At 35.8% G+C, this 7,817-nt stretch overlaps 1 pseudogene; it reads left to right on the top strand.

Moving 5' to 3' along the window:
* The first annotated feature begins 201 nt into the window (after window positions 1–201).
* LOC114080418 (rho GTPase-activating protein 29-like) lies at window positions 202–7,443 on the top strand (annotated as a pseudogene).
* The last annotated feature ends 374 nt before the right edge of the window (window positions 7,444–7,817 follow it).

Here is a 7,817-nt window from a genome sequence, read left to right as displayed (position 1 = left end):
TGTGCGGGGCATTGGGTTCTATACTTAGCATCACATAAAAATAAAATAAAGATGTTGTGTCCACCGAAAACTAAAAAAAAATAAATAAATTTTTAAAAAGAGAGAATTATTTGCTTCCTTTATCTTAGAAAACAATTGCTTACTAAAGCTTTACCCAAGAGAGCATCCAGAACTGCTGTGACTTCTGTTGCATTGGGGCACATGACCTATGCACATCCTTCTGGCATGCTGGTTGGTTCAGCTGGTTCCTGGTGTTTGCTGCTGGTCTCCATTGTGTGTGGGTCTGTGGCTGAGTTGTTCTTTGGCTCAGTGTTTGTGTTGGCTCCCTGTGGCTGCTGTGATTACAAATTTCTAAATTTCTCCCTGGGTTAGCTTTTCATTGTTGTGATCAAAATATCTGAAATAAACAAAAAAGGGAGGAAAGATTTATTTTAGCTCATGGTTTCAGTTGATGGTTTGCGGGCCCCATTGCTTTGGGCTTGATATGAGGTAGAAAAACATCACTGCACAAGATAAACCCTTCCAGGGCATGACCCCAGTGACCTATTTCCTCCAACTGGGTCCCACCTCCCAATAATCCATTCATGTTATTAATCCATTAAATGGATTAAATCACTGATGAGGTTACAACCCACATGATCCAATCATTTCCTAAGTCATTTCATGTAGCTCACTGACCAGGTGGTTTCTCCCATTACACAGGAGGAACCGGCTCCAAATTTCCTTGTTCAGCTACCCTGAATGTGTAAACATATATTTATATATTGTAAACATTTGCAATTGTCAATTCATGTTACATATCAGAAAGTTAATTTTTTCCCTTAGATGCACACACACTTGCTAACACACACAACACACACATACACACAAACACATTAGGATTTTGTTTTAGATACATACACATGCATATATATTCACATATATGTAATATATATCTTCCAGAGAGAAATTTATTAAACATTATTTCTTTTCTCTTTCCAAATTTAATTCTGTTTCTTATCTTGAAAAAGATTTATATATATATATATCCAAGAAAGAAACAACATTAGGACTTCATTTGGTATTATATGTGCATATATATATTTCTCCCTTGGTCCAGGAGAACACATGGAAGCTTATCTATACAACCTTGATTTTGCGCACAACTGAATAAAACAACCACCTCATAAACACAACCACTCAGCCAGTTTAGAGGCCGAATCAAAATTGTGTGGGACTCTCCAGCCAAACATAACTGGGGGGAACAATGTGGTCCTCACACACACACACACAAACACACGTATAAATATATATATAAATTTGTTGTTTGTACTCCTGGGAACTAAATTCAGGGTCTTGCACATACCTGACAAGCACTCTATCCCTTCTTAAAATTGTGTTTTAAAAAGGGGTCTTGCTAGATTGGGCTGGCCTTCAACTTGTGATCTTCCTATTTCAACCCCTCAAGTAGCTGGAATCATATGCCATATGGCATCACACCTGGCTCTGCCAGTACATTTTTAATAAAGTCCCACAGTTTATTTCTATAGTTTTCTACTTTGTTTTGCTGTTAAATGTAATTCACAAACCACAAGTAGTATTTTTTAACTTATTTTTGTCGTTATTAGTCTGCTTGTACTTTGCTTAGTTGTGAATAATTTTAAGGTGAGTCAATCAGTTTTCAACTATCATTTTCTTATAGTGTCTTCTTGTTTGCCATAAAAAATGCATGGCAAACTTAACCATCATTTGCGGTCATCAGAAACTTTGGGGGAAAACACACTTATTTGGAGCAGAATTCTCACACAATGCCAAAAAGGAGCCAGATGGCATTCCTTTCATAATAAAAATGTGTGCATCAGAGATTGAAAAGACAGCCTTGTGTTTACAAGTATGTTGTTAACTTTTTAAACTCTAAAAACATAAATGCCTTTGTGATTTGTTTTAATGAAAAAGAGACTTTAAGAAACTCAGCACTCTCCATTTGTAGTAACTGAATTTATTCACATTTATTTGGAAAATGTTAATTTATTTGACTTCAATTTGTATTTTTTAAAATACTAATAAAAATTGAAGTAGATCCATCAACTCTGTTTAGATGTCTGTATTTAGCTCTTTGTACTAAATTAAAATATTGCATACTGTTTGCTTTTCTCTTCAAGGGAATTTATCACGTCAGTGGCAACAAGGTAAAAACTACAATACTGTGTCAAGCTCTGGAAAACGGAAGGCATTTAGTAGATCTGTCCGAATTTACTTCACATGACATCTGTGAAGTGTTAAAATTATACCTTCAACAGGTTAAACTTTTATTCTAAATCTACCATCAAATAAAAAGAGCAAAAATATTTTATATTTTTAATTGATATAGACTATGTCGTTGCCCCCCCCCCCCCCATTATTCTAAGATTTTATAATGATGTACTTTGATGTGGATATATTTCCATCCAGTATTCTGGCCACTCCATGAGCTCTGTCAGTTGTGAGCACTTTAGTTCTTGGAACTTTTCTTGATTTTTATTGCCCATTTCCCCACCCACCCTCTGTCTTTGTAATTTGTACTTGAAGCTCTTGGAGATGTGTGTGTGTGCACATACACAAACACACATATAAATATTTATAAGTTTGTTGTTTGTACTCCTGGGAATTAAAAATTCAGGGTCTTGCACATGCTTGGCAAGCATACATGTTCTCTAGTTCCCTTACCTTTCCTGTATTGTTCTTTTTTTCTTCAAAACCTTTCTAAGACATTTCCTTGTCTTTTTCTTCTTGGCTAATGTAAATTACTCCATTCGTGAGATCATGTTTTAATTTTCAAGAAGTCTGATTTTCTATTCCTTTGATAACATTTTTTAAATGATTATATGATGCTCTTTTATTGTGGATATTCATAGATTTTACTTGTTAAGGGTTCTTTTCTCTGTTTAGCCTCTAACCTCTGTAGAAATACAATGTGACCCTCATATATAACGTTAAATTTTCTATAGCAACATAAAAATTAAAAATTAGGTGAAGCAAATTTTAATATATCATTTAACATTTTGAGTATCTAGTATTTTAAATTATAAGGTATTTTGTTTATTTATTTATTTGTATTGGAGCTCTTCTTCTTTGAAATCTGGTATCTATTTTTCATTTAGAGCACATCTCAATTTAGATCAGTTTCATTTCCAGTACTCTTTCACCATATCTGACTAGTTGCCAGCATATTGACAGCATCATTTTAGACCTTCAATTTGTTCTTTTTCTACCCATTTTGATTTTTGTCTTTCATGGTGTCTAGTTACATTGGAGTTTGGACTTGAAATCGCTTTGGAAGCACTTGAACACATCAAGGCTTTTTAAAACTTTGAACTTTACTATAAAGTGGTCTAGGTGGACTGTTTGGTAAATGCCTAACCACGTCTCTAGTTCCCTGTTCTGGCACTGGTGTGATCCTCCTGGGAAGGCATTTTTTTTAAAATTGTAATTGGACCCAATACCTTTAGTTTATTTATTTATTTTTATGTGGTGCTGAGGATCAAACCTAGTGCCTCACACATGCCTGATGAGTGCACTACCACTGGGCCACAACCCCAGTCCCACCAGGAAAGGGTTTCTTCCTTGCCTAGAGATACAGTACCGATACTGTGGGAGCCAGGGTGTGTAAGATGACTGTAGGATCTGTGCTTTCAGTGTGTATATAGCCAACATATCCCCATTTGAAGACAGTTACCTCTCTGTTTCTTATGTTTGGCATTGCCTCAATGCAGAGAGCCTCTGTATCCCATTGCCCAGAGAAAAAATTTCCAGAGTTTTGGGAAGGAGATTGCTCTAGTGCATGGAGTGGAGACAGGATTCTATAGAGAGCTAAGCTTTCTCAGCTGGCCCACCTGCAACCTAACCCAAGATCAGAGGATCTGGTAGTGATTGTCCACGTCCCTTTAGGATTCTGAAAATCATGTTGAGTGACAAGGGGTCAGCTCTCTTGGAAATGCTGCATCAGGACTTGTTCATCTGCTCTTCTACTTGTGAATTGTTGCTTTTTGTTTTCTCTATTTTCCTAGTCCTTATGAGCCTACTGTATTTTAGTGGGGTTGCAGGAGGGAAAAAAATTAAGTATAAATTGCTGGATCTACAATGTTAGCCCAGGAAAGCATCGATAACTCTTTAATCACATTCTACAGACCCCTCAACTGAGAAATGGAGGTTGATACCTTTGAATGACTGTAAGTCTCATAATGTGTCATTCTTAGTCTCATTTAGTCAGTCAGGGAGAGGAGATGAATAGGGTCCAATACAATAAACTTGCATTCTGTTGAGGAATTTTGTATGTCTAAGACTTTCATTTGGGAAAGTGTGCTCAATTCTTGCAGTAGTGTCAGAGAGTAGCCTTTATTTGACTCATTGACCTAAAGCTCCAAGAGGTTAAGTGACTTGCTTCAGATCCCAGAGTGGTGAAGATAGTAACTGATCACAGGGCAACACCCTAACTTTCCACAGATATTATAGGACATCAGGTAGCTAACGGTTCACTGAATTTTCTATTGTAGATCAGTAGAAACATTGAAATTCATTATGGCAGTGGATATTTGTTGTAAGAACTTTTTAAAAAAAATCTATTCATGGCAAATCAGCCTGTTTTAAAGTTTCATGAGATGTTGACAGTATGTTTTTGTAGTTCATATTATCTTGTGCTGATCTTCATTCTTGCCCAAGTAAAATATGGGCCATGTAGCACTTTGATATTTTTACCCCTTACATAAAATCTGTGCCTTTTCAGATTCATTTTATTGATTTTGTGCACTATCCTCGGTTTGTTCCAGTAAAACAGCTGAAGATCATGCTATTTGGGGGGCAGATGTAAATATAATGTGTTTAGGATACAGATGAAGAGTTTTAAAATCCCATCATGAAGCTTGAAGTTTAAACTTCATTTAAAGTTTAGAATTTCACTCATTATCTATTAATTTGTTATTAACATAAACATAATTTATAGTGATGATTTTGATTTGCTTCTAAGTCACTTCTCTACCAAACACATATATTTTATGGGCAGGGATGAAGCTCAGTACTAGAGTGCTTGCCTAGCATGCTTGAGGTCCTGGTTCAATCCCCAGTACTGAAAAAGAAATAAATAAATACAGATTGACTTTAGATTTTGTTATCTAAAGGGACATACTAAATTATTTGAGTAACTCTCACTTATTGTTGTCTTTAACAACAACAACAAAAAAAAACCAGGTAGAAGATTTTTTAAACATATTTATTTTTTGGTTGTAGCTGGATTATTAATTAATTATTAATTTTTATGTGGTGCTGAGGATCAACCCCAGGTCCCCACATGTGCTGGACAAACGCTCTACCTCTGAGCCACAACCTCAGCCCAAAGATAATTTTAATATAATTTTATTTCTTTAGCTACCAGAACCATTGGTTTTATTCTGATGGTACCAGGAATTTATGGAGCTTGCAAATGTCATCCAACATATTAACCAAGAACAGGACACCAAAAGGGACAACTCTGAAGACAACACATATATATAGAAATCAACCAAATTCTTCTCAAAACCAAGGACCTTCTAAGACAATTGCCACCGTCCAATTTTAACACTCTACATTACCTTATCGTCCATCTTAAGCGGTAAGAATTTTTATACCATCTTAACCATTTTTAATTGTACAGGGTAATAGTATTCAGAACATTTATATTATTGTGGTATGATTTCAAAATGATTTTTAGGATGTTTTTATTACATGTTGGGAAAGGGAGACCTTGAATACATGTTCATTCAGCAAACATGGTTCCCTCAGATGCCTCCTGTGTGCCAGGCTCTGGCTGGGGAAACTAGGATGGAAATACAGGGTTTCTGCTATTTGTGGGCTCATCCACTTGGGGGACAGACCTGTATATAACCAAAGTACACCATCATCCTTTTTCTAGTAGCCAACGACATGATTTTATACTTGGAGGATCCAAAAAACTCTACCAGAAAACTCCTAGAATAATAAATGAATTTGGCAAAGTAGCAGGATATAAAATCAATACCCATATATCAAATGCATTTCTATACATCAGTGATGAATCCTCTGAAAGACAAATAGCAAAACTACCCCATTAACACTCTCTCTCTCTCTCTCTCTCTCTCTCTCTCTCTCTCTCTCTCTCTATATATATATATATATATATATATATATATATATATATATCACAGCTTCTTTACCCATACATGAATCTAGTATCATCCTGATAGCTAAACCAGGCAGAGACACATCTCCTTGGATAGTCATAGAAATAACAAGCTGAGAGTGTTTGAAGTAAAACCAGAACAAAAACATTGATAGTGGAAATAGAACAGAGAGATGTTCAAGAGAGAGAATCATCTAGGCTAGAAAACTAGCTGTGGGCGGCTGGGATTGTGGCTAGTGGTACAACACTTGCCTAGCACATGTGAGACACTGGGTTTGATACTCAGCACTGCATAAAAATAAATAAATAAAATAAAGATATTGTGTCCCTCTCTAGCTAAAAATATTTTTTAAAAATAAACCTAACTGGGCAGTGAGAGAGAAGTTGACAGTGATGTTTCAGTTTCCTGTATAAGAAATGGGGAGTATATACCACATACAAAGATGGAGCAATTTTTAGGGGTGTTTTTCTTCCTTCTGCTACTAAGAGTTCAATAGTTCCTTCTACTTACATGCATTTTATCCTAATATAATACTCAAAAACTCAGTTTGGTGTGTGGTAAGTATCATAATGAAACAAATGATTCTTTCCCTAGACCCACCAAACTTGACCCTTGACAAATGTTTTGTAGTCTTCTGTAGCCTGTGTTTTCTCCACCCTTCTCAAGTCATAGTAAACTACCATTAAGGACCTTTAATAGGCAAATCTCATACACTTTATGTGTTCTTCTTTTCAGGGTTGTAGACCATTCTGAAGAAAATCTGATGAACTCAAAAAACTTGGGGGTGGTATTTGGACCCTGTCTCATGAGGCCCAGGCCTACAACCACTCCTGGTACCATCTCCTCCTCCCTTGCTGCATATGCCAATCAGGCCCTGTTGGTAGAGTTCCTCATTACCAACGCACAGATGATCTTCAATGGGTCCCTAGAGCCACAAAATGTTTCATGTAGTACAAATATTATTGCACCTCGGGTGGATAAAAGCTCTCCTTCCAAACCCATGATATCAACAGAACATTCCACAAAGTCACAATATTTTTCTACAAAGCAAGTGAGTTTTGACCATTATAGTATTGCATCAAATTTGTGATGTTTATGTTAACAAGTTAATAGTCTTTGAACTGTTTGTTTTGAGATGTGTTTTGCTTTTAGTTTAAAACTTTTCTTGTCTCAATAGGATATCCACACTGCAGATATTGAAATTGAAAATTTTGAATCGGCTACATCATTTGAGGAATCAGAATGTAAGCAAAATGCATTGGAAAAATGGGGTGCATGTCTCATTGGTGAGTAGTCATGTAACATATATGTTTGCATATTTCAATCCTTGCCAAGAAGTCATGATTAAAACACCAAGGTGAGGGCTGGGCTTGTAGCTCAGTGGTAAAACGCTTGCCTCAGCATGTGTGAGACCCTGGGTTAGATCTTCAGTACCATATAAAAATAAATAAATAAAGATAAAAATACTGTGTCCATCTACAATTCTTATTCTTTCAAAAAAAAAAAGGTGAATTAAATTGAGGTAAGTTCAAACTTCAAGGTTTTATTAGTTAACTTTGCTAGCCATTGAGAAAGATTAATGAATGTCACTTAAATGAATGTCATGCTTTGTTTCTTTCTTGTGAAAAGATATCTTGAAATTCAAAAATTATTTTTGTTCTCTTTCTG

This window comes from Marmota flaviventris, chromosome 10, assembly GCF_047511675.1.
Source record: "Marmota flaviventris isolate mMarFla1 chromosome 10, mMarFla1.hap1, whole genome shotgun sequence".
In the NCBI taxonomy this organism is placed as follows: Eukaryota; Metazoa; Chordata; class Mammalia; order Rodentia; family Sciuridae; genus Marmota; species Marmota flaviventris.
Note: the sequence above shows the minus strand (reverse complement) of the source record. Positions and strands in the feature narration are given on the sequence as shown.